General features: G+C 48.8%; 1 protein-coding gene and 1 non-coding gene across 2 annotated transcripts in view; one reads left to right on the top strand and one right to left on the bottom strand.

Annotated features, from left to right (window-relative positions):
• Positions 1 to 27,963, bottom strand: part of LOC116543353 (collagen alpha-1(III) chain-like) — a 110,590-nt gene that overhangs the window by 33,529 nt on the left and 49,098 nt on the right. The window lies entirely within an intron of this gene.
• LOC116543366 lies at positions 22,163 to 22,269 on the top strand. Its single transcript, XR_004265555.1, has one exon. It is a non-coding gene; the product is annotated as a U6 spliceosomal RNA (small nuclear RNA).

The raw sequence follows: 27,963 nt of genomic DNA, 5'->3' as shown, positions 1-27,963 counted from the left end.
TGTCCTCCGCCCCGAGAGCCCTAAGGGAGCAGTTGATTCAACCTCCATGTGGCCCCACGCTTGAGCCACAAGCCAGGCCTGGACCTGCAGCTGGAGAGCGGGAGCCCAAGACCCAGAGAGCCGAGGGGTGGGGAGCTATTTGGGACTGTAGGGTTGGGGGAACCCGGTCATTCACAACAATTTTAACAAAACAAAAACCTCCTCTCCAAGGCCTCAGGACTTCTCCCTGCAGGGGAACCACACCCAGGGTTTCCCTGTCCTGACCACCAGGTGCCATATTTAGGGCGGCCTCTGTTCAGGCATTACTCCTCCCACCGTTACCACTACCCACCAGCAGTCTTACAAGGCCCGGAAGTGAGTTCTGCAGCCCAGGGTAGGGTGAGAGGAACCAGGGCTTCGGGGTCAAGCACACCTGCAGAAAGCACAGCCCTGCCACTTCTAGGCAGTGTGACCCTGGACACATCACCCAACACCTGAGCGGTCACTTCCTCGCCTCTAGCGTGCTATGCAGCGCTAATGATGCACACATCCTGCTCCAGCACCCAGCCAGTGCACGCCCCAACAAATGCCAGTTCCCTGGAGGGCTCGTTCCCCGTCTTTTCTCCACCATAGCACAGTGGAGAGATATGGAACATTTCCAGCACTATGAAGGCTCTGCCTTTGGTGGAGCGGGAAGAGGGTCTAGGGAGTGTCCATTGCTTTTTCTCTCCTTTGAGCTTTCGCAACTCCTACCAACGCTGTTCTTGCCCCCACCTCCACTTTCCCACAGAATTTGCCGGCAAAGAACGGCAATGATCAACATAGACGTCCACCTCTCCAGATTGCAAGGGTCTGGCAAGGTCAGGCTCTGAGCCCCCCCCACAGCACCTCATAGTGAGGGGGCACCAGATGATGAATGGGCACTGGGTGGGCAGGAAGACACTGGGTGGGCAGGAAACCACTTCTAGGCTTTTCCAGGGAAGAGTTACACTTTCCCAGAGAAAAGACAGAAAGAAAACTACAGGATGCTTTAGAAATACATACCTTCTGCCTTTTCCTTTCACTTTAAGAATATTAAGGTTCACGCCAAATTTCACAAGTACAGCTACTCCACCCAGTATTAAATGGTTTGAGAAAAGAAAAGGCGTAGCTCTTGCTTCATTTCTGCTAAGCGAATCCATCCAAGCTGTTTCACACCTCTGGGGCCTTGTCCATAGGCTCTCTCCACCTGGAATGCCCTGCCCCCGACAAAGCCTTTGCCAGCACCCCTGTTGCCAACCCCCTCCTTCAGACTCCTTTTGGGGACAGGAGAGATTTCATTCAGAGCATTCCTAACAACCTACTGCATGAATTGGTTTTTTACATCTTCACTCACTCAGACAGATGCTGTGTGAAACTAGAAGGTCCTCTTATTTATTTCTGTATCAAAGACATCTGGCCTCATGTGGTGGCACACAGCAGGTCCTCAATAATGACCAAATGAATACGTAGCTTGAATCGTGTTACTGCTTTAGCTTACAATCATTCCTCTTTCATTCTTGCCTATATCTGGAATCCTACCAGGCTCCCAAATCTTCCACTCATAATCCAATCTTACAACCCCCACAATTACATAATATAGGGACCCAACTGCAATGCACTCAGACCCTTAGTTAGAAAAAAGCAAGTCTTACAATACAGAAGTGGGCCAAGGCTGGATTCTCTGAGATCACCCAGGAAAACCAATCTATCTTCGATCCTCACTGGTCTCTTCCAACTCCAGGCTGAAATCCATCTGATGAAATGCTACACAGGAGTGGCACTCAGTAACACACGGTTTATCGTCCAATGAAAAGGAAAGAATTATTATTGGCCAGGCACAGCAGCTCAAGCCTGTAATCCCAGCATTTTGGGAGGCCAAGGTAGGCAGATCACTCGAGCTCAGGAGTTCAAGACCGGCCTGGGCAACTATGGCAAAACCCCATCTCTACTAAAAGTATAAAATTAGGCAGGCATGGTGGTGTGTACCTGTAGTCCCAGCTAATCAGGAGGGTTAAATGGGAGGGTAGCTTGAGTGGGAGGGGGGCTAGGGGGGATGGATGTTGCAGTGAGCCGAGATCACGCCACTGCACTCCAGCCTAGGCCACAGCGTAAGTGAGATGCCGGCTCAAAAAATAAAAAAAAGAAAGAAAGAAAAAGAAAGAGTTATTATCTAAAGACCTGGAATCAATAGAAAGGAGTGTCTGGGTTAAGATAATGGGTTGTGGAGCCCAAGGTTCTTATTATGTAGACGAAATCTCATGTGTAGCCACCCTTAAAGGCAGTAGATGGCAAATGTTTCCCATTCAGACCTTTAAAAGGCATTAGGATCTCAGTCAATCTTTTTGGATCAGAAAACTACCTAGAAAGGGAAGGGTATTCTCTACAGAATGTAAATTTCCCCCACAAGAGACAGCTTTGCAGGCCCATTTCAAAATATATCAAAGCAATATATTTTAGGATAAAAAACTTTTGTTTTTTGTTTCTTTCTTTCAGGGCTTGCTGTCATGTGATGTTATTCTAGATCAGGTTGGAATTTGGTATCTCTTTGCCACAAAGAGTCTCTTTTGTCTTAAGATCTCTGTTTTAATGTTTAGGCTGGTCATTCTGTCTCACAAAAATGTATAAAACCAAGCTGTAACCCAACCACCCCAGACATATATTCCCAGGATCTCCTGAGGCTGTCGTGGGTCATGGCCTTCACATTTGGCTCAGAATAAATCTCTTCAAATATTAAAAAAGAAAGAAAATGAAGGCAGGCTATAGAGCAAAAAGTATAGGATTCCCACCTTTGAAAAGTTATCTGTATATACACATATATTTTTAAGTGTCTCAATTTTCTGTCTTTCACATTTTCCACAAGAAAATGTATTAGTCTTATTATTAGATATGAAAATGACGGAAGGAAGAAAGGATGAAAAGTGGGGGAGGGAGACTCCACTCTGCACTATCACAGAAAGGAAGCCAGGACAGAGGCACACGAAGACATCTGTTCCAACAATGGGTTTCTCTCTCTCATCAGGTAAATGTGGCTCGCACGGCCTCCTTCCAAACACCCTTCAGGGTGGCCAAATCCCAAACTGAACACACCCTATCTGTGCTAATGATGATAATATTAATAATAGTTTTTTTGAGCATTTACTACGTGCTAGGCGCTGTTCCATTTAACTCATTCTCATTTCTTAGGATGACCATAAAAATTACTATGACTGCTCTTTCACAGATGAGAAAACAGAGATCAGGTAACCTGCCCAACGTCACACAGCTACCTTTTCTTATTTCCTCCTTTGGCAACTTCCTGGATGTGATAGGTCTCTTAATTAGGTAAAACCAGGTTTTCTAGAGGTTGTACTTATAAAATAGGGGATACATTCACAAATACAGATGAGGAAGGGAGGAAGCTACGTTGAATGGTGATGAGAAAACTGGCAGTAAGTCAGCCATGGAGAGCCAATTGTTAAATATCACCTGGACTGGAGGAGAAGATAGCAAACTCCTCCCTAATTCTTTAATCTGATAGGAGAGAAGAGATCAGAGCTGATAAAACAAACTAAGCCTGCTCACGAAAGCCCTACCTCACCTAGAGGAGAGTCTGTGGTTTCACCCAGAGCCTCCTTCCTCAATCCGCATGCCTTTCTACTGAGTTGTGTTCTCTGGTTTTTCTTATCCAGAGATTCTGGTAAAGAGAACATTTTAAGGTGAAAAGAACCAGGTTTCTGGCGGTAAATGCACAGAGGCCACAAGACCCAATAGCAGTGACAGAATAAGTGAAAAATACTACAAAGCAGACCCAAGATTCAAAAAGCAAAATTTTCTGGGACCATTATATGAGAGGCAAAAGTGGCAGTTCATACCACACCTCAGGAGAGCCTACGGAGACTCCCAGCCACACTGAAAAATAAATCATTAAGTTGTTTAGGAGAAAATGTGCCTTCTCAAACTGCAGTCATGCGTCATGTAACGACAGAAATACGTTCTGAGAAATGCGTCCTTAGGTGATTTCGGCTTTGTGTGAACATCATAGAGTGAGGGTACAGTAGGCGACTGTAACACATTTGTAAGACAAATCTAAACATATCAGAGCACAGAAAAGGTAAGGTAAAAACACAGTACTATAATCTTATCGGATTACTGTCGTCCACGTGGTCCGTTGTTGACAATGTGGTGCATGACTGCAATTAAAATGATGAAAATACACTTTGGTGCTTACAGGACTATGTTTCAGTTACCAAACACAAATTCGCTTTATATGACACAACTTGTTTCCTATCTATTTTATCCAGTGAATCATGGCACCTGCTGTTAGCTGCCTTCCCATGTCCATCCTCCTTTTCCTTCTTTAACCTTAGGAATCCTTGATTTGGTTCAGATAATAATGTGTTTGGCTCCTAGTCCCCCGGACAACCAGCGGTTGCCATGTGATCCAGTTCTAGCCAATGAAATGTAAGGAAAAACCTATTGCTTGGTACTTCCAGGAAGTTAGTTTTCTTCATTAAAATGGGTAAGAGGCATTAAAATTCCTACTTGGAACGCAAATGTGAAGCCTGGAGATACAGCCGCCATCTTGGGAGCATGAGGCTATGTGCTGAAGATGATAAAGCAAAAAGACAGGAGGCAGCAATGTGGAGCCCTAAGACTGTCAGCCTCTGGACTTTTTGTTTCATAAGAAAAATAATCCCTTGCTTCCAATGTTACTTTTCTTTTTTTAAGATGGAGTTTTGCTCTTGTTGCCCAGGTTGGAGTGCAATGGTACAATCTTGGCTCCCTGCAACCTCTGCCTCCCAGGTTCAAGTGATTCTCCTGCCTCAGCCTCCTAAGTAGCTGGAATTACAAGCATATGCCACCATGCCCAGCTAATTTTTGGTTTTTTTTTTAAGACAGAGTCCTCACTCTGTCACCCAGGCTGAAGTGCAGTGGTGTGATCTCCGCTCACTGCAGCCCCCGCCTCCTGGGTTCAAGCGATTCACCTGCCTCAGCCACCTGAGTAGCTGTGACTACAGGCACACGCCACCACGCCCAGCTAATTTTTGTATTTTTAGTAGAGATGGGGTTTCACCATGTTGGCCAGGATAGTCTCAATCTCCTGACCTCGTGATCCACCCACCTTGGATGGAATTACAGGCATGAGCCAACACACTTGGCCTAATTGTTTGTATTTTTAATAGAGACAGGGTTTCTCTGTGTTGGCCAGGCTGGTCTTGAACTCCTGACCTCAGGTGATCCACCTGTCTCAGCCTCCCAAAGTGCTGGGATTACAGGCATGAGCCACCACGCCCGGCATTACTTAATTTTCTGAAATATGTAGCCAAACAAACCCTAACTGGCACCTTAATATCAGGTTATAATTTCTGGGTGATAAATATGACTTCCAATATCTTACTGTTTTCCTCCAAGTAGCCTGCAAGTATTTTCATGCCCCAATAAAACACGGGCTGGCCACCTGTGATTTACTGGGAGCTTGTCTAGCTGTTGCAAGTGGCAAATGTCCATTCATTGGCATTGTGTTTCTGCTAAGCTGACTTGCTTTTTTGGACTTGGAATCTTGTTAGGAAACAAAAAGTGCTTTATGGCAAGGGCGTTAGCACCACAATGGGACCTTTCTGCTTTGATTATGAAAACACATTAAGAGCTTAGCTGCACCGCAAGCAGCGGCTAAAGCCTTGGCCTTTCTGACCATTCTCCACTCAATATGCTGGAAGGACACCAAACCCACTTGGGAGGAAACACTGCAGGCAGACACCAAAGATTAAAGGGGCAGGGCATTCAGGTCCACTCTGGAGGACCTGTGTGATGAGCGGGCTGTACCCCAACACAGCCCTACACCCTTCTTCACCTGCCCCCGACACTGGCTGCACACAGCTCCCATATCCCGCCTTGCAGGGGTTAAACGTAAGCAGCAAGCAGGCTTTATTGCTCTAATTCCTCACCTGGAAAAGGATGTGTCCCCAAGAGAAGCTCAGAGACAACCCAAGGGGTAGAGGCATGGGACAGTAAGCAGAGCTACTCTGGGGTCCCAGCAGACATACACTTGCTAAGCTGAGCCACTCCTCCCCATCGGCTTACAAGGTTAATGTGAAGATGTGATGAGATGCAGTGATTCCACCTCTGGGTACACCCAAAACAAGTGTGTGCGTGCACATACGCAATACAGGCTGACCAACAGTCATAGCCAACACTACTCATGTAGTGTTTTGTTTTGTTTTTTTTAGAGAGAGGGAATCTTGCTATGTTGCCCAGGCTGGTCTTGAACTCCTGGGCTCAGGTGATCCTCCTGTCTCAGACTCCCAAAGTATGAAGATTATAGGCGTAAGCCACCGCGTCTAGCCCGCAGCAGCATTTTAAGGAATATCCTCAAAATGTAAACAAATAAAACATTTAACAGGAGAATGGATATAAAAATTGTGCTAATCAGTAACACACAGCGATGAAAATGAACAAATGACAGTTACAGGCAATGAAAATGCATGGATTTCACAACGCTGGATGATGAAAATCAGATACTAAAGAATATATACAGCATGATTATCCTTGCAGAAAGTTCAAAAAACAGGCACAACTAAATTACAGTGTTTAGGGATTCATATTATTGGTAAATAATTATTTTAAGAAGCAGGGAGGCAACTACTATAAATGTCAAGCTAACATTGTGTGTGGCAGTAAGGGAAGAGGTTATGATCAGGGAGCCTTCCGGAGTGCTGGCAGGGTTCCCTTTCTTGGACAGTGGTTACAAGGGTGTTCACTTTGTGATAATTCACCAAGCTATACATTTATGGTTTGTGTACTTTAATGAGTCTGTGTAATATTTTACAATATAAACAGAAAGTAAAAATGAAAAGGAATGATATCTAGATTCAAACCCAGCCTACTGTAGGTTCTCAATATATATATATACTTTTTTTTTTTTTTTTTTGAGATGGAATGTCTCACTCTGTCACCCAGGCTGGAGTGCAGTGGAGCAATCTCAGCTCACTGCAACCTCCACCTCCAGGGTTCAAGCGATTCTCCTGCCTCAGCCTCCTGAGTAGCTGGCATTACAGGCACACACCACCACATCCAGCTAATTTTGTATTTTTGTAGAGACAAGGTTTTGCCATGTTGGCCAGGCTGGTCTTGAACTCCTGACCTCAGGTGATCCACCAGCCTTGGCCTCCCAAAGTGCTGGGATTACAGGCGTGAGCCACTGCACCCGGGCATTCTCAATACATCTTAATTGAGCCTGAATTTTACGCCACCTTATCACCCCTCTAGGATGCCTGGCATCCTCCTCTTCAGAAAAGAAATACTCACATTTATGTGTCGTGGAAACTGGCTGGGGTACATCAATTCATCCTTCCCTGGATGCTTCAAGTATATTCATCTCTATTTTCCAAGCCAAAATCATAAGCTGCTCTGAAGGAGGAAATGGCTTGGGATATAAACATTTTCTCCACAGATTAGTGATGGAAACCTAATCTAGCTCAGAAAGCACAAAAGAAGTCACTACAGGGAGAAAGACCAGGGAGTTTTGCTGGGGTCATCAAAGCAAAGGCTAGAGGCACCTCAGGACCTTGATAAGGGGACAAGGGGTTCAGGATCTGCTCTACTCCAGCACTGAAGAGTCGGCTCAAGCTAACTTAGCATACACATGACTGCTATCAGTTGCACAGAGCCACTTGGGTTCGACTATCCTAGAAAGTCCACATCACTCAGTGTATTCTCCCTGGTGAGCAAGCTTATACTTAAGCAGATGTTTGTCGGGTGTGCTTCACTAACACCAAAAACTAGTTTTAAGAATTGCCAAGGCCGGGCGTGGTGGCTCACACCTGTAATCCCAGCACTTTGGGAAGCCGAGGCAGGAGGATCACCTGAGGTCAGGAGTTTGAGACCAGCCTGACCAACATGGAGAAACCCCGTCTCTGCTAAAAAATACAAAATTAGCCAGGCATGGTGGTGCATGCCTGTAATCCCAGCTACTCAGGAGGCTGATGCAGGAGAATCGCTTGAACCCGGGAGGCAGAGGTTGCGGTGAGCTGAGATCATGACACTGCACTCCAGCCTCTTGCACTCCAACAAGAGTGAAACTCCATCTCAAAAAAAAAGAACTGCCACGTGTGGCAGGGAGCAAACAAACCTGGATGCCTGGGGCACATCACAGCAACAGTCTCGCTGGTGAGACAGGATACAGAGGAGTCTGGCCTTGAGTGCCCTCTCCCTGGGGCAGCCCTGCTTGGGCACTGCCAATGTTGGCCTCAGGAACCTCCATTTCCTAAGCTGACCAAGCTGCCTTTAAATCACACATTCTCCCTATGGAGATACCTCAACCAAGGAGCCACAGCCCAGCCCTGCCACCCCAGAAGCACCCCACTCCCACCTCGCCCCAGGTCCTGCAGGAAACGGCCCAACACTCCAGCGGCCCCTCCTGAGTGGGGCCTAACTGCTCCAGAGAGCAGGCTGTTGCCCTGTCTTTCTCAGTTCCAGACCCCAAGTGACCAATGATGCTCCCCCTCCCCACCCACTGGCACCGTTCAGTTTCTTCCCAGCCAAGTACAGACAGCCCTTGATGCATCCTCCGCACCCTGCTGGCCTTCCACCTCCCTGATCCTATGAGCGAGGGCACCTCCAGAGCACTCAGACTGGAAGACCGGTAAGAGGCTTTTGGCTCTGAGATGTCATGACAGTCCAGTCAGCCGCCTGCCAGGGTTCCAGCCCCAACCGCCGTCCGCACGTTTCTTGGCCTACCTCTTCACAGCCAAACATTCTTCAAGAGCAACATGCACTAGGATCTCTAGCCAGGAAAATCCTCACCCTTCTCACTTCTTTCCCAGGAAAGAAGTAAACAGCAAAGGCGTTTTTTAGAGCTTCGATTGTTTTTCCAAGAGCTACGTGGAGTATGCATAGGTAGGCTCATCCCCACATTCTGAGACTCTGTCTTCCCAGATGGGGATAATGGCCTCCTCCCTGCTGTCAAGACAGCTGTGAGAATCAAGGCATGGGAAACAAGCTGCATGGCTCCTGAGGGGTGTGGCGCTCCACAGTGAGGTAACTCTGGCTCAGAAGTGTCCCTGGCAGGCACTGCAGGATGTTCAGAGGAAGATTAAAGTGCATTTGCTGCAGAGAACTGAGCCAGGAAATGATATCTGTACACTTTTAAAAGACGCTAGATAAGCATTCTTGGTAGCCTTCTGCTAAGCATATCATACCCCCAACCCATGCACTTGGAAAAATGAGCCAGCAACAGAGCATCTGCTCTGAACAGACGGCACTACAGCCTCACTCAAATCCCCTCAAACGCCCCATTTCACAGACGACGACACTGAGGCTTGGGGAGGTTAAGTTACCTAAATTACCCTAAGCTAAGGACTCAGCTCTTCCGGTGTTAGGACTTCTCTAGTCCCACACTCTTTCCAATTCCATCGTGTCTGAAAAACGTCCATTCAGCTGCACAAAAGGACCACTCATGCTGGTACCACATGCTTTACTGGTGAGCAAGTCCTTTTACGTGTACTCACTAGGTCCTCACAACTCTTCAGCAAATGTTTGCTCACCACCAACACTCCCCTTTTAGAGATGAGGAAAACTTAAGCTCACTGAGGGGAAGTGATGCACCAGAGGTTGCTGGGATAACCGTGGTCAGGAGAAGCCCTGGTGGGGCAGCCCCGCCACCTTCCCAGGCTAATCAGGGTGCTTTTCCAAGAGTCTTGGTTCTATCACAACTCACAGCCCTCAGAAGAAAGAATCAGAAGTCCACAGAAAAAAGGAAACCAGAAAGGTTCTCTCCGGGCAAGGTGCAGGAAGCTTTGAGGCAGCGACTGGGTGAACTTGTATGGAGACAGAGATTCCCCAGTTCCCCTGAGTGCAAAGAGGAGGGACAAGGGGAGGCGCTGGCACTTAGAGTACTACCCTCCTCAGACCCCCAAAACTAAGATTACGTGATGAACTCCACTACCTCTGAGCCAAGTCTGCCACCCTTAGGTAAGGAGGTTAAAGTCAAGGCTGGGTATTCCCGCTGCTCTCCCAATGCACTCCTTCACACACAATGAAGGGCTCTGGCCTTTTTTTTCTAGACAGGGTCATGTTCTGTTGCCCAGGCTGGAGTGCAATGGCACAATCATAACTCATTGCCGCCTCAAGTTCCTGGGCTCAAGCAATCCTCCAACCTCAGCCTCCCTGGGACTATAAGCATGCACCACCATACCCAGCTAGTTTGTTTTTGTTTTTGTTTTAAATACAGACAAAGTCTCCCTATGATGCCCAGGCTAGCCTCAAACTCCTGGGTTCAAAAGATCCTCCTGACTCAACCTCCTGAAGTGCTAGGATTACAGGCATGAGCCACTGAACCCAGCCTACTCTGGCTTCTTTAATATTTATTTGGTATTACAGCCACTTGGCCAAGGAAGCAGGGTTGCAGAAAAATGCCTGGAGTGTAGCAAACTGTGCTTTCCCAGCTCACTCTGCAGAGGGTCTACTGAAGCATCAGGCCCGGCTGCCCAACCCCTCTGTACCTGGCTTCTCTGCCAGGTCTTTTCAAAATTCAGACCCAGGCCAGGCATAGTGGCTCATGCCTGTAATCCCAGCACTTTGGGAGGCTAAGGCAGGTGGACCACCTGAGGTCAAGAGTTCAAAACCAGCCTGGACAATCTTCTGAAACCCCATCTCTACTAAAAACACAAAAAGTTAGCCAGGTGTGGTGGCACGCACCTGTAATCCCAGCTACTTGGGAGGCTGAAGCAGAAGAATTGCTTGAACCCAGGAGGCGGAGGTTGCATCGAGCCGAGATCACACCATTGCACTCCAGCCTGGGCAACAGAGCAAGACTCTACCTCAAAAAAAAGGCCAGGCACGGCACGGTGGCTCATGCCTGTAATCCCAGCACTTTGGGAGGCTGAGGTGGGCGGATCAAAAGTCAGGAGTTTGAGACCAGCCTGGCCAAGTGGTGAAACCCCGTCTCTACTAAAAATACAGAAAAAATAGCCAGGTGGGGTGGTGCATGCCTGTAATCCCAGCTACTCGAGGGGCTGAGGTAGGAGAATTGCTTGAACCTGGGAGGCAGAGGTTGCAGTGAGCCAAGATCATGCCACTGCACTCCAGCCTGGGCAACGGAGCGAGACTCCGTTTCAAAAAAAAAAAAAAAAAAAAATTCAGGCCCAAACCTAAGAAAGAGGGGCCCAGCGAAGACAGGCTGAGTCTCAAACCTGTGCTTGTCTCTGCCCTAGCTGCACCTCCTGTGAGCAAGTGGCCAGTCCCCTTTGTTTTCATCTGGAAACTAAGGGTTGGAGAGAAGAGGCGCTAAGCCCAGACAGGAGGGATGTGGGGCAAAGAGCATGACCTTGAATCAGAGGGAGGCTTCACTACAAGCTCCTTCCATTTACAAATAGCAGGACTCCAGGCCAGTATGCTACAACTTAGGCCCTCAATCATCCTCATCTGCAAAATGGGCATCACGGCACCTTCCAGCCCAGTGGGAGGATTCAGAAGGATAATAAACATTCCCAGCATAGAGCTTGGCAGGCCATAGGCACCCAGTCCATGGTCGCTATTATTCTACTGCCCAGAGCCAGGATTTCATGCAGGGCTCATGACCTCCTCTGTCCAGTTACACACGATCAAGCGCATGTCCATGCACCCTAACGAGCCACTCTACCCCAACAGAAGCTCCCTCAGTAACCTAACTTGCTGACCCCACCCCAGAGTAATGTATTACCAGAGTGGCTGCCACGGTGAACACTGCCCAAGTCACTTGCTCCTTTGTAACCAAGGTGGCAGGCTGGGGAGCAGGAGACTGGAAGCACGTGGGAGATTAGGGAGGTGCCCAGGTGGGTTTCACTTCTCCCTGCTGAAGCCAAGACAGCCCTTTCTAGGGCAGGACAGCAGCTGCCAGGCTACACTCTCTAGAACAAGACTATCCAAGACATGTATTTGGCATGTTCTAGTAGCCATATTAAAAGCCAAACAAGGGTCAGGCGCAGTAGCCCACGCCTATAATCCCAGCACTTTAGGAGGCCAAGGCAGGCCGATCACCTGAGGTTGGGAGCTTGAGACCAGCCTGGCCAACATGGAGAAACCCCGTGTCTACTAAAAATACAAATTAGCTGGGTGTGGTGGCGCATGCCTGTAATCCCAGCTACTCCCAGCCTCAGGAAGCTGAGGGAGGAGAATCGCTTGAATCCAGGCGGCGGGTTGCGGTGAGCCAAGATTGCGCCATTGCACTCCAGCCTGGGCAACAGGAGCGAAACTCTGTCTCAAAAAAAAAAAGATTTTAATGATTGTATTTTATTTATACCCCAAATATCACTTCAACACATAATCACATAAAATTACAAAATCAATATAAAACATTAAAGAGATCTTTTACATTCCTTTGTTCATATGGTCTTCTGAATCCATCAAGCACTTTTACAGTGCACACCCCGACTCAGACTAGCCACAGCCTCGGTGCTGAGTAGCCACATGTGGCTGGTGGCTGCCGCCCTGAAAAAGCAGAATGAACTTTCAGTTATTGCAGAAAGTTCTACTAGACAGTGCAGATGTCCTTTTTCATCAGATCCTGGGATTTCGGGGGTGGGAGGCTGGCATGGGTGGGGCTCTTCTCTGAATTACCAGAGGGACTGATCTCTCTGACAGCTGGAGGCTGACAGGAAATACCTGTTTGTCAGGCTATGAAAAAGCTTTCCCCTCTGTCCTCCTAGGGGTTGGGCAGGGCTGGGGGGTTTCCATGACCCATAACACCTGCAGAGCCCAAAGCATCATCCCCCAGAGAGCTGAACCAACACTCAGACCACAGAACAATGCGGCCTGGGGGTAGGGGCTGGGGGGTGGAGACGGCAGATAAAGGCTGGACAAACCCCCAAGAACACCAAGTTACCAACTGCAAAGGGAGGACTCCAGGGGACTCCCAGCTACCAGCCCCCAAGTCTACTCTCTCCAGAGACAATCAAGAAGAAATTTTTTGGAAATCACCAAAATGTGGAACTGCAGACACATTCTGGACAAATCCAACTATATCCATACAATCAAGTGTCAGGCAGTCCTTAACTCCACAGTGAACATCTACAACAAATAATAAAAACTATGCCTTATTAAACAACCACATCAAGCAAGAATTTTTACTTATACTACCTCTTATAATTATTGCAACAGAGTCATGAGTTAGGATAGTATTATTCCCATGCTACGAGAGAAAGTGAGGGTGAGGTTCCTCTAAGCAAAGCTCTCTTAAGCAAGACGGCCCAGCCAGCAAGGGGCCAAGGCCACACTGAGCCAAAGCCCCCAGACTCCAAAACCCAAATCCCAGCTTATTACTACACTATTGCCTTCCCAGGGTGTTTTTGGGGCAGAAGAGGTGAACTAGATACATATCTGTCTGCCAACAAGGAGGGAGCATAAAACATGAAAAGTTTGATTGGGGAGGGGTGTCTCAACCAATTGTTTCTACATTCTTATGCTATGTATGCAATGCATCATTTTTTAAAGACCATCTTCTAGGAAAAGAAAAAAGGAGAGAAGTACCAAGAGCGTCAACTATGCGCAAGCCATCCTGGTCACCCCTGAGGAGCAATGCCCCGGGCTCGCCCACAGCGGGCGGGCTGAGACTAGAACCACGGTGCTTCAAATAAGATTGAAAACACATCCACTGTTCTGTCAAAACACAACACGGAGCAGAGGCATGGCTGATGGCAACCCTTTGGTAACACCAATACCTGGCACAAAATGGGAGAAACATCCACAAAAATATTACATTAACAGCAAGCATGTTTTTGATATGCCAGCCCTGGTATAAGCATTCTGCATATGGTAATTACACTAGCGTATTTAAGACACAGGCTAACTCTACTGAGGGAGATACTGCTACCATTCCCATTTTACTGATAAGGCAACTGAATCACTGGGAGATCAGCAGCTTGTTCAAGACGCGGCCAGGGAGTGGCAAGTCTGGGATTCAAACCCATGCAGTCTTGCTCCAGAGCAGGGCTGTCTGCTGTATTGCCTCTCTCAGAGCAATGATAACAAACCTCTGCTGCCTGCATCTGAGTCACCCAGCTCAGGTGGAGACTGCAGGCAGGCACCTTCTTGGATGAAGAACCAATCCCTCCTGGGTTAACGAGGACGGGGACAGGGCAGAGTCACAGCAAGCATGCACAGGCAGGCCTGTAGACACCAGGGGATAGCCATCTTAGGGGCACACAGGCTGCTCTCTAGAGCCCACGATGAGTTCAGATCGACCCCTCAGTCTGGGAGTACCCAGAACCAGAAGATGAGAGAACAGATCCCTCCCGCCAGCCAGCTCCCAGAGGATTCAAACGAGCTATCCTCCTGAAGAGTCATAGCCTGTGGCCACAGCCGGCAGGTACTGATTCCACAGGTGCTATCAGATCTGCCCCAGGCTCTGTCCCAATCCCCCACCAGGTGAGAGTTCCCTGAAACCTGAACCATCCCTTTCTGACCCATAAGGGCATCTGCCCTGGCTTTATGGGACAGAGCCCTCCCAAATGCTAATCTTGGTGGAAGACAGGTAGGCAGAGCTTTCCAGATTGCACCATTTTATAGACAGGAACACTGAGGCACCTAGGAGTGAGTCAAGCTGACTGTGTGCTGCTGGAACAGCTCTGGCTCTGGGCCAAGATAAGCCTGTGCCTGGCACTAAATGATCATTCCCCAAGCTGCTGAGGGAGATGAGCATAATTCAAGAGACTTCAGCACACTTCCTACAAAGGAGCACCCCTCCCAAGGGCACGTGCTACTCAGGTAAGGCAGCATCTGCTCAGGCAGATGGCAGCAGGGCTGTCCTCTCAGGGAGGACACCCCCACCCTCCAGAGTCCCTCAGGACTGCAGTACTTCCTGCCCATCTGAAACCCAGAGAGAAGTGAGAAATTACCAGTCCTTCTCCCTGCCCAGGCCCCATCCCAGTCTGTACCCACCCTTCAAACAGGTTCCAGGGTCCCTTGTTGGCCCTCTCAGATCTCTTCCCCGGGAACCTCAAACCCCCCAGCTGCACCCCATCGTGGCACTGCTCACTGTCTGCCTTCTCCCCCAACTTCCAACTCACTCAACAAACATGACTGTGCCACAGCCTGTGGGAGGCCCTGGGAAGGTCGACTTCGCCCTGGAAACATTCACAGACTTGCAACCAAGTTGAAACTGCTGACTGAGGTGGGTAAGAATGGCTGGCTGATTGCAGCCCGGCCTCACACAGCCAGGCTGGGCACAGCTGCTGGATCCCAGCAGGGGCCTTCACCGATGTTTGGGTAAGTCAATAAACCTCTCCAGGCCTCAGAGACTGATCTTTCAAACTCCCTTCCATTTCTTTTACGAAGCAACCTGCCAATGTCTCTACTTCCCACGGGCCCAAGCACAACATCTTCACTATGGGAAGCGATCCATAAAATACAGCATGCTTGGGCTTTATCCACAGTACCCAGCAACCACCTGTAACCTGATATCCACCTGCCTAATCCCAATGCCAACTTCTTGTTGTTGTTCTTCTTGGAGTACATCTGTCAGGATTACACAGGCTCTGCTGTAGTAACAACTCCCAAATCCCAGTAATTTCAACAACAGAGGTTACATCTCATTTCTATTACATGTTCACCATGAGTCAACCAGGAGTTCCGACCCTCACCTCCCTATGCCAGGACTAGGCTGATGGCACCTCCACCATCTAGGTGCTCGAGAGGGTAGGAGGAAGGAGTGTGGCAAATCACATGAGCACTAAAGGTTCCCCCGCTTTAATGTCATGTTTCTTCCTGCTCACAGTTCACTGGCCACAACAAGTCACACATCCACACCTAACTGAAGAAGGTGGGAGAGTGCAATGCTCCACACGCTCAGTAGAAAGACAACCAGAAATCGAAGGGAACCGCATCAATGACCACAAGCAGGGTTGGAGCAGAAGGTGATGATATGAAACTGGACAAAAGGCTGAATACTATTTCATCTTCTCTTTAGATTAGAGAATCTTGAACTTCTGACCTCAAGTGATCCATCCACTTCGGCCTCCCAAAGTGCTGGGATTACAGGCAGAAGCCACCCAGCCTAGATCAGAGAATCTCAACCTTGCACTATTAACATCTGGGTACAGATACTTCTTTGTTGCAGGAGGTCCTGTCCATCACAGCATCCCTGACCTCTACCCATGAGACACCGGGGGCAAACTCCCTCTCCAAACTGTGAAAACCAAAAATGTCTCCAGACATTGCCAAATGTCCCTGGGGGACAAAAATTACCTCTAGTTGAGAACCTCTGCTTTAGACTTAAAAGAAGTAAAAGAGCAAAGAAAATGATAACACCATACTCCTCCCTCAAAATTTCTTACTTAGAAGTCTCAGAAGAGACAGTTTTCTCCTCTGCAATATAAGAATACAGGTACCCACCTCAAAGGGTCATTGTGAGGATTCAACAGGCAAATGCCTATAAGACACTCAGCCCAGGCACATGGTAAATGGTAAGGGTGAGCCAGCAGTGACATTGCCTGTCCGTAACTGGAACTCACTGTGTGACTGTTACCATCAACGCAGCTGCTAGCATTACCATCCATGAGAAGTGACGCGAACAGCCAGGCAGAGATTTCTTTTTCAGAGAGTCCCGGGAGCCACTTGCTCAGCCCAAGGTCATCCTGGCCCCAGACAGGAATCCAAGGCTGAAAGTCTGCTGCAGAATTCTTGCCATTTGTACCCCAGCCCCCAACAACGGAAGTCAAACAACATCTGTGCTGTGATTATGGTTGAGGTAGGTTCTGGAATGTGCTGACGCTCAAGTGTGGGCAAGCAGAGAAAGATGAAAAACCAGCGCCTGCCCCAGAGGAGGGCTCCTGACAAGGGACCAGGTCACCCACAAGCCTACAATGACCACTTGTGAGGCTGCACGTGGCTTGAGGCTGGCCTCTGCCTTTTCACCAAGGGCTAGAGCGTGGGAGGAGAGGATGGAGTCGATTTTAAATTAGCAAAAGGAAAAGGCTGTACAGAAATAATGGCAGATTTTAAGACATTAAGTTTTGACAGATGGCCTCACCTGGAACACAGGCTCTCAGAATCTGGGAGGCGGTACTTCGGGGTCACCAAGCTCTCTCTCCCTCCATGCACTGGAGGATTCCTCTTGTGTTGACAGACAGCCACCTTCCAAAGACAAACCTTAGGATGGTCCAGGCCAAACCGGGGAGTTCTGACAGGCATTCAAGCTTTTTCCCCTCCACACTGGTTTACAACCAGCGATTCCAGAATCAGCAGACCTGGCTTGGAATTCCAGCCCTGCCACTTCCTAGCTGAACAGCTCTGCCAAGTTCTCAGTCTCACTCATCCTTCAGGGCCATCACCTGTGGTTGAGCAGTCTCAGCCCTGGGCTAAGGCACCAAAGGAGGAGGCAGGCGTGCAGGCATGAAACCAGCCCACAAACTCCACCAAGCCCGGTACCCGGTCCACTTGAGGGACAGCTTTTAGTAATTTGTGCAAAGTCTGCATGCTCTGCTACAGCAGCCCACCTGACCCTCAATTTCTTCACCTCAAAATGTTCCCTAAATCTCCATCAAGTTATGAGGACTAATGACAATGTGTGCAAAGTAGCAGCACCTGGAACAGCGATCACTGTGATGAAAATTATGACAGGCCGGGTTCAGTGGTTCATGCCTGTAATCCCAGTACTTTGGGAGCTGAGGTGGACAGATCCTTTGATCTTTTCAAGACCAGACTGGCCTACATGGTGAAACCCCCGCCTCTACTAGAAATACAAAAATTAGCTGGGCATGGTGGTGCACGCCTGTAATCCCAGCTACTCAGGAGGCTGAGGCAGGAGAATCACTTGAATCGGGAGGTAAAGGTTGCAGTGAGCCGAGATCACAGCCACTGCACTCCAGTCTGGGTGACAAGAGCAAAAAGAAAATAAAATTATGACAATTCCTGATGGCCTAATTTATAGCCTTGGTCAAGGTTCTGCCTCTAAAGCAACCACAAGCCTAAATACTTCCTCTTGGGGCTGCAATGAGGATTAAATGAAACAATGTATGAAAGGAGTTTAGCACAAAGTGAAGGGCTCCCGGCTTGATAAACATCAGCAATTACTATTACAGACCCCCACAGCCTTTGGTCTGAATTCTGTATCCTGGAGCCCATGCAACCTAGCACAATGCCTAACACATAGGATGGGCTTGAAAACATCAGCCATTGTCATTATCATAACTTTCATACCCTTTGGTATGAATCCTATATCCTGGCGCTTCACATAAGCTTGATCTCCTGTTAAAGCCAAGGATTTAGAGTCAACCCATGTAAAGAGGCTGGTGCCAGGCCTGGCAGAGTCAGGGCCCAGACCCGGCAGCACTCTTTGCTCCCCTCCTCGCAGAGGGCCCCGATCCCTGGAGGTGGCGAGTGCCATCCTCCCTCCACACACCTCCTCCCATTTCTCATACCGCTGCACCCCAATGACCCACGGGTTTGTCAACATCTCTTCCAATGTGTATCCAATTTTTCCCAAATTTTCAGTTGTCATAATGCTACTTTTAGAACTTTAAAATATTCTTCCAAATCAACTCTAGTTTCTAATTTAACCAAATAAGTTAAAAATAAAATGTAGTACCCAGGACAGAACATGAACATCTCAATGAGGCCTGGCTGGTCCAGGCTAAGCATCAAACCTCTATTGCTATGACCCGAGATGTCCTTGTCCTCGCTGGCTGCCACACCTCCACAGAGCCTTCTGGAGCATGACAGCAACTAAACATGTCTTTTTACATCATCAAACCTACACTATCCCATCAGTACTTGCACAGCTACCACTTAGCAGCTGGGTGGCCTTGGGAACATCACTTCTAATACCAGTTTTCATCATCTTGGAGATCATGAGGGCCACTTTGGATCCTAATGCTCAACGGAAGGCTTCAAGGGTTTCACTTCTAGGAGCTTCTGACTGGGTGCAAAGCTTTACACCCACTGCATTGCTCAGAACCTCCTCTGTCCCACTGACCCCTGTACTCTTTATAAGCTGGCTGGTCTCCCATCCTGGCGCAGCTTCCCTAGACCTGGGTCTTCAGCAAACGTGCCTTTATACAAGGTAATGCCATGATGCAGAATAGGAAAGGCCGAAGGTGCCTTCTCCTATGTGACATGGGCCTGCTCTCAAGATGAGAGCAGCACTGGTGCAGATGCGGCAGGCGACTCCACCCTGCAACCGCCACCCCAGTCTTCCTGGGCCAGCACTCAGGTAACAGGCACTCAAATGAACTGTGTGCTTGCCACAATCAGTACTTTGCAGCAAACTCTTTGATACCCTTCCAAAGAGAAGGCCTCGCACACCCCTTCAGGGCCCCCTTCTGCTCTGGTGGTGGCTGATGAATTTTAAACTCTGACACATAATAGTTCATTCAGTCCCCGTCTCTCCACAGGATTTTCACTAACACATGACTGCATGCCTACCTGAAAGCCAGAGCCAACTTCACTGTGGGGTGCCCATGAAGACAGCATTATGAGTGCATTGACAAAAGCTTTGCCAAGGGCCGGCTGCCTGCCCTCCACCAGAGCAGGCCTGGCTAGCCTGGCATGCCTTGTTCTGAAAATAGGAAGGGGCCATCACTTTGACCCAGACTGGGCTCAACATGTGCTCACAAAGCAACTGCTTTAATCTTATGCTTTCTGGAAATTTCTTAGAAATGAGGCACAGCCTCAGTGGACTATAGTTCCTGGAATTTACATTTTCCTAACTTCCCAAAAGCTGGGATAATTTTTGCCACCTCCAGTTGTCCAATGCCTTGATCTCCCTTCTTAGCTCCTTTAATTGACCGATAAACCATCCTGTGATGTAATAACCAGGTTCCCAAGTGCCCAGGAAAATAAGTCCTGAGGGATGGACCTCATTTAAAGCAGCCTGTGGTCTCTGCCTCAGTTCCCTCTTAGTCCTGCTTGGGTTACGCTTGCTGCCCAGAGGCCCAAAAGAAAACAGAGAGGCACTGCTTCCCTCCAGCTCTCTGAGTCAATGGTGCACTGCTTGGTTTCTGCCTCAGGCTGACTGCACTCTTGCTCCTCTTGCTCTGAACAAATCTTCAAGAGCCCTTCTGATGCCTTTGGCATATCTTGAAGCTGTTAACCCTCCTGGCCCTGCTCTAGAACTAACAGGCCGGTGCTGCTCTCCCACTCACCCTGGTTTACTCTCCTCCTGACTCCATTTTTTCGTATAAGTCCTCTAAACCTAACTCAGATCTGAGGTTTCCACTGCAGCCACACTCATTTCTTTCAGTGCTTCATGCTGCCCTTTGCTTCTTCCTCAAAGCATTCCCACACGTTCGTTCAAGTTTCCCTAAGAGTCTCCATCAAGGCCAGTGGGTCTCCACCTGCCCACCCAACCACATCACCTGGGGAGCATTTTAAAAATTCCAATGCCCAGGCCCCACCCCAAGATTCCAGTGGGGCTTCTCGAGGGTGGGGTCCAGGCGTCAATCGCTTTAACAGTCTCCAGGTGATTCTAATGGGCAGCCCGGGCTGGGACCCACAACCTGAGCCACGGTCGCAAGCACTAGTGTTATGGGGATCACCCTGGGAGAGACAGAGCGCAGAGGCCTGGCTTGGTGCGGCAGGGCGGGTCCTCTGTCTTCTACCAGCTTCCCCAAGTGATGCTGACAATGACAAAAGTTTGAGAGCCACTGGACTGTTTGGAAAGTGGGACAGTTTGAAAAGGAGATTTTGCCAATTGGGCTTTTTCCTTGGAAACTCCTGGGCTGTTTCCCTGTGGCTGAAATCACCTAAATAGAATTGTCACACCAGGTGGTAGGTAAGTAGAGTTGGTTTGTCAAGAGGCTTTTTTTTTTTTTTTTGAGACTGAGTCTCGTCCTATTGGCCAAGCTGGATTCTCAGAGTGGAGTACAGTGGCATGATCTCAGCTCACCGCAACCTTCGCCTCCCAGGTTCAAGCCATTCTCCTGCCTCAGCCTCCTGAATAGCTGGGTTTACAGAAGCCCGCCACCACACGTGGCTAATTTTTTGTATTTTTAGTGGAGACGGGGTTTCACAATGTTGGCCAGGCCAGTCTCAAACTCCTGACCTCGTGATCCGCCCGCCTCAGCCTCCCAAATTGCTGGAATTACAGGAGTGAGCCACCGCGCCCAGCCTCAAGAGGCATTTTTAAGGGCAAAATATTACTGCTACTGAAGGAAAAAGCAGCATGCACGCACGCACACTCCTCATCTTTGCAGCAAAACCTGTACAAACCTGCCTGCCCATCCCAGAAAGAAACTGCCACCCTGACAGTCTTGCTGTGCATGTGCTGACTCCACCAGCCTTTCCAGAAAGATCTCTCTCCTTCTCAGTCACTCTTGTTGCTTCCTCACCAATACTGCCGGCCCTCCTCGCTGCACATGTGTTGCTGCAGCCTAGCAGGGCTTCTCAAACGTGGGCTGCTCATCACGTCTGGCATATGCCACCAGTACTATTATTTAATATTTTCTCTCAAATCTACTCACTTTTTAAAAAAGAAACTATGTCATTACCATAAAGGAGACACCAGTATCCATGCCACACAGAAGATTTCCATAAAAACAAACATAACTGAAACAAAGCAACGCTATTTTATCTTTGGGGTCCCACTGCCTGCAGAAGGCCAGATCCTGGGGCCTGTTTCCTCCTAGTCCCACTCCTTGCTTTTTAGAAAGGGAGGTCACATTCAGACTTTCTCCTCGAGGCCATTCAAGGACTGAAAGGGGGCTGGAAGGAGATGTCTTCTTCATTATGGGATTTACAGTAATTAATGCAGCCACATTTGGGCACTATCTTTGTCCTAGGACATTTTCCAGAAAGCACTGCAGCACTGAGAAGTGAAAGTCACTGGGACAGCTGGTCCCACGATAAGAGGAGTGAAGCCCACCCTGGCACTGGTTACTTAATCTCCCCCAGCTTCAGCCTCTGTTTCTCTGTACAGAGCTTAAGGTCCTTCATCATCTGGAAAGGCGAAAGGGGTTACTGATAACACAAACTGCAAGCCCTTTTTGCGAATGTCTGCTGTCTCATGTCGCAGAAAGGTGCAAATGAAAGAGCTGAAGACCAAGTATCTGCTCATCTGCTGACTTCAATGAGCAGCTCTGCATTCTCCTGCCCGACAGGGAGGGAGGAAAAGCCTGCTTACTACTGCCCCTAGAAAATGCCAGAGCAGGTAGGATCAGATGCTTTCTGCTTACGCAAAAGGGAAGACAAATGTGAGTTTTTAAAACTGTGTGCAGTGCTCGCTTCAGCAGCACATATACTAAAATTGGAATGATACAGAGAAGATTAGCATGGCCCCTGCGCAAGGATGACACGCAAATTCGTGAAGCGTTCCATATTTTTTAAAATTTAAAAAAATAAAATAAAACTGTGTGCAATTGATGAAGGCTGAACCTCAGAGTTTTAACCTGCTGGCCCACACTCTGACCTCAGAGAATGACATGGCAAGGCTGTGGCTGCTAGAAAATTCACTAGCACACGGCCAGCCTCTCCACATCCCTCCAAGACAGTTCCATCTTCACTTGGTCTGAAAAGCTAACAGAAGCAAAGGGACCTCTGTTTAGCAGGTGGCTGCAAATCCTGAGGGCCACTGCCTAGCTAGAATGAAGGCTCCGGGCTTAATCATTAACCTGAGATCCCGCAGGCTGCCCTTGCTGGTTACCAAGGCACATGCAAATTCCCCACAGTCCCAACCCAATTCCTGGATTCTCAGAGTCTCGCTCTGGGGCACAGGAGGCTCAGCTAGGCAAGCCAGACCACACGGAGCCTCCCCTCCATTGGAAGGGAGGGGAGAGGTGAGGAAAGAGGACCAGAAAATCTGGCCGAGACATATTTCAAAGACTTAAAATCACGCAGAAATCAACCGCCAGGCTGAACAAAATAGAGAAAGGGGCAAATTATGTAGGTTTCTCTATTCAACTCATGAGTTTCAGGGTTTCTAATCTTAGAGGAAATTGGGGTTTCATTAACTAGAAGTATCTATTATATGGCACCCTTCTGCCCTCCTCCCATCCCCCATCTTATTAAACATAATTGGAGACAAAAGCAGCATCATGGCTCTCTCCAGTCACATCTGGGTGGCTGGAGATGAGGCATCTCCCTTAGGCAAACACAAAAACACCACCCGGGGCCTCAGTCTCTTACCCAAAACAAGACTTGTCACGATGCAGTAATTAAAGGGCAAACAGGCCTATCCCTGGAACTTAGCCAAAAGAGATTCACAATGCTGGGCCTGTCCACTAGCCCCTGAGGTCCCAGCAAGCCAGATACTGGGGCAGCTCACAGAGTAGGAGGTGGAGCTCAAAACATTCCAGAAGCATTTACTATCTGCCTGCATAAAGACCCAACCTCAAAAGAGGCTTATGGGCAATACTATCTCATCTCTTCCTGGAAGGAGGCATTTTCCAAACCGTTCCCTCTGGGATTCCAGAGGCAACACTCAAATTTTACTAATCATAATTGGCAAATATAATCCAACTTAAAAAAAATGATTCCAGGCTTTGAAAAGAATGTCTGCACCTAATCAATGACAGCTACAAGGAAACGAAAGCAACTGTAGACCCACCATCAACTCTGGTTCCACGGGGACTGCATGAGCGACAAAGCAATGAATCCTCTGTGAGAACAAGCCCTGTTATTCTGAAATCACATGATTAAAATGCACACCTGGCAGTCATGTGTTACCTGGTAGAGACGGTCTCACTGGACAACATTGCTCACAGATTGCAGAGCTGGAAGGGGCATGAGAAATGATCACCAAGCCTTCCTCCTGTTGCCCAGCTCCACCTTTGGGGCAGACCAGGGGGCTACATCCCAGTGGGACAAGGCCTGAGTCATCATCGGGGCAGACACCAGGACTCATGTCCTCCAACTCCTGGCCCAGGCTGTCCACTGCACCTCGTGCAAGGGGTCCCTTGGACTTTTCTTGAGTTAAACACACACCTGCAGTCACAGTCACACACAGAGCCTTGTACAAAGACAAGCACACACATATAAACTATGCTTTTCTGCCCCCAAGACGTTGGACAAAGCCAGGGAAGTGCATGATCAGTGCTAGACGCCTCAGGGGAGAAGGAAGAGGAACAGCTGCTGATACATCCCCAGACCCGTGTGCCGCTGAGGCTCGCATTCTTTCTGAAGCCCACAAGCTCCTGTCCTGCTAAAATCAAGCTCGACTTCTCAAGCTTCCTTCCCTGCCCAATGGGTAAGGGCAGAAACCACCTCCTGCACTGTGCAGGACTCACACCCACTCCGCACGCCTGCAGCCTCCACCCGCCCGCCCTCCCCTGCCCAGCCGCCCCACTTACCAGCTGTGTCCAACTAGAACCTGCACTGGGTGGGAGCCCCTTCCCTCTGCCTCTCCAGTTACCGAATGGGAGCAGGATCACCTGGAGCACCCGATTATGGGCTGAGCCCAGGGACACTGACAGGGCCGCCTCCCAGTGCAGGGAGCCACACAGGAGGCCACACTGAGTCAGCGGCCAGGGTCCAAAATTTGCTTCCTGGAGAACTTGGAAGGGACACCGCCCAATGGCACTCTCAGAGAAGCTTTCATTCTCAGGACGTCAATGCTGAGAGGGCTGCCAGGCCGATTGGGAAACAGCTCCATCAAGATTTTTTGTCTAGTTGGTTTTTAAACTGCGCAAATGCCAGAAATCTCCTTCCTGCTCTCTACTGCTTTCAAACGTAAATCGAAAGACCTGTTCGTACTTGTCCCCGGAATCCCTAATATCAGTCCCTCTATTGGTCTCTGGGGAAACTAACTCTGCTGGAGTCAAGGCAGAGGGGGCTGATGACGACTCAGGGGCTCACATCCTGGGTCCATTTAAGGCACTGACCAGGCACGTGACCCTGGGTAAATCTGCCCCTTTCACTGGCTCTTTTCATGCCTCAGAAAGATGCATTCTAGTTCATCTAACTCAGAGGCAAGCTTCCCAGCTACTGCCACCTGCTGTTCCCTTCCTTCCTTCCTTACCACAGGCCCGAATGCTCACCTGCTCTGACTGTGAGACAAAACTGCACTTTACGCATCACCAACCCGGGCGCATGTCCGCCTCTCCAGGAATGACTCCAGATACTCCCTGTAGAGAATTACACAACCACGTGGCATTTCACCCGCAAATTTCAAGTCTTTAAGGGCCTTAAAAAATCTTCTCCACTTTTTGTTCCTGGAAGCTCTTTGTACTTTTTTTTTTCTACCTGCTGTCAGACAGCAGAGTTGGAAGGAGCCCTGCTGGGAATGCAAAGAGACTCCACAAGTATTTCTGGGCCTCTATTCCAAACCACTGCAGACGTGAAAGGCGGACATTGATGGTAGCTGCCACAAACCACCTCAGCATCCCCAAGTTTCTCTCTGGCCAGAGAGAGGAAGAAGCGGTGGAAAGCCCAGCCAATGACACCGCAAAATGGGAGCCTCAGGTGCCTCAAATTAAAGGGAGTAAACTCAACAGCTAACCCTCTAGGCTGAGGCAGAGGTTGCTTTGCTTTTTAAATTTTCCCAGCAGCAGGCAAAAATCTCCAGCTCTGCTACTGAATATAACCAGTGCAATTTCCAATGCTCTCACGGCCCCATTATTTCCTATTCAGTGCCCCTCCCTTTCCACGATACCCCATAATTACAGAGTTTAGGGCTCAGCTTTCTTTAGGATGCTGCTTCTTTACACTCATGACAACACAGAAGGAAAGGTTATTTAAATCTGAGTTAGAAGGGTAAAATCAGCATTGTTAAAAGGGCAGATTAAGAACACATTTCCCTGGGTTTTAGGTAAATTCAAGGTCACTTGCAATAATAAACAAGACAGAAACGGAATCATCTGGCACTCATGGGCAGTGGGGTCTACCAAGTACCACGGGGCAGGGTCAGATAGGCCATAAACACCACATGGAGCTGATTGTTAATGTCTCTGACTTAGAAAATCTGCCCTGTTAAAAGAATTCAAGGGCACGATTTCCTGTCTGACCCCGGTGTTTCACAGCCTTTGCTTCAGAATTGGAGCTCTTCCTGGTCCCCTAAAGCTCTCTCTGTCCTGAAAAGCACACATTAATAATTAAGACTGAGGACTCCAGCTTTAGCATTTACTGACTGAGTGACCTTGGGCACATCATTCAACTTCACAAAGCCTCGCTTTCTTCATTTATATGTATAAAGTGGGGATAATAATGGCCCCTTATTGCTTCATAGGGTTTCAGGAGGATTAAAGGAGACTGGGATTATCATGTACCTCACATAGTAAATTACTCCATGAATGATCAGCAGCAGCAGCAGAATGACAAAGGAACACACACTGCTTTGGGAAAGACTGGCAAGTCCCCGTGCCAATGCTTTCTATGAAGTGGCATCTATAAAGCAAGATCATTCCCATTTCCCTCCCCACGTGGAATATATTTCCAGCAAAGACAAAAAGCAAGACTGGGAATGCCAAGTACTAAGTGTATAATACCATTTAATGAGCACCTACCATGTGCCAGGAATTCAACCATATTTTCACAAATCCTCATCACCCTGCAAGGCAAATCCTGCTAGCCCCATTTTGCACATAGGGAACCCAGGCTCAAAACAAGCCCCACCTCCCCGCTATTCCAGGCCAATATCTCAGGGCAGGTAAGCGACAGGTCAAGATCCACAGGTCTGCTTGGTGGCCAGCATGAAGGCATGGGTGCACTGAATTCCGGGGTTTTATCTAGCTCATGGCTATTTCCCTGCAAACACCAAGTATGGGCATATTACTCACAGAATGTTCTAGAGCTGTGGGGGTCCACAGGACTCACCTCTTTTGATCCCCCGAGTTAGGAATGTTAGAAACTCAGCCCAACCAAGGGAGGGGAAGCAGCTTGTCCAAGGTCACATGGCAGCCCCGACACAGGGCTGACATTTGGGCTCAGGTCTATCGACTTTCGAGGAAGATCTTGCCTATGGATGCCCGATTATTCCTAGAGAGACATTCACGAGCACAAGAAACGAGCAGGTGTAACTTTGAACGGACTGTTTCAGAGCTCTGCAAGGGTGAGTTGAGGAGACTCCTCCCTTCCTCCCTCCCAAGTCTGATGGGAAAGCAAAGCCAGCGTGTGCTGGCAGGGCTGCCTCCAGCTTGGCTCACCCCTGAACCACAGCCTCTAAATGAACAGCGTTTAAAATTACCTTCCTAGAGCCTTCATGAATTTCTATTTTGAAGCCACCCACTCGTATCTGCTGCACACACTCTCTTCATCTCCTCCCTCCTCCCAATGTGCAACTAATCTGCTTGTCAGTACCGTCTGTCTCCAGCAAAGGCGTCCCATCAGGTGGCTGACCCCTGTAAGTAATTAAAGAGTGATCCCACAGCCTTGGTGGAGAGAAGGGTGGCTGGTGAAATTAGACATAGGAGGGAGGGAGACACTGCTCACAGCCTACCAACTGCTTCCTTAACAGATGGTGAGCCAGTGTAGCAGGAGTGCAGCCCCAGAGCCAGCCTGGAGGGGCAAAAACAAGGCAGGAGCGAGGAGCCTCCGTTCAGCAAACTATCCTCAATCACATGGGAGCCCCAGAGCTCTCCTGCCGCACACACTCAACAGCCGGCCACTTCCCCATACAGACCTGGGAGACCCTGGGCAAATCCACCATCCCCTTGGGAGCCGTTTTCTCACCTCTACGATGACCAGCGTACTTTTATTTCCCTTCCTTTCTTTTTAATTTGGAGAAAAACACTAGGAAATAAATTACACAAACTTCCAGCCTTTATGGGGAGGGGAAAGCCATAAAGTAAAAAACATCACTTTCCCCTCTAGCCTCCCAAAGTTAAGTACTATTAGCAATTTGGTCTGCAGCCTTCCCGGCTGGTTCCTACAGTAAGAAGCATTAGAGTGCTCTGTGGCCGGGCACAGTGGCTCGTGCCTGTAACCCCAGCACTTGGGGAGGCCAAGACACAAGGATCACTTGAGGTCAGGAGTTCAAGATCAGCCTGGGCAAGAAAGCGAGACACCCCACCCCATCCCACCACCTCTAACAAAAAATTAGCCACACTTCGTGGCATGAGCCTACAGTGCCCCCTACTCAGGAAG

The sequence above is a fragment of the Sapajus apella genome, unplaced genomic scaffold, assembly GCF_009761245.1.
Source record: "Sapajus apella isolate SASKATOON/1434 unplaced genomic scaffold, GSC_monkey_1.0 scaffold186, whole genome shotgun sequence".
In the NCBI taxonomy this organism is placed as follows: Eukaryota; Metazoa; Chordata; class Mammalia; order Primates; family Cebidae; genus Sapajus; species Sapajus apella.
The sequence above is the reverse complement of the archived record's forward strand: the minus strand, read 5'-3'. Positions and strand labels throughout refer to the sequence as shown.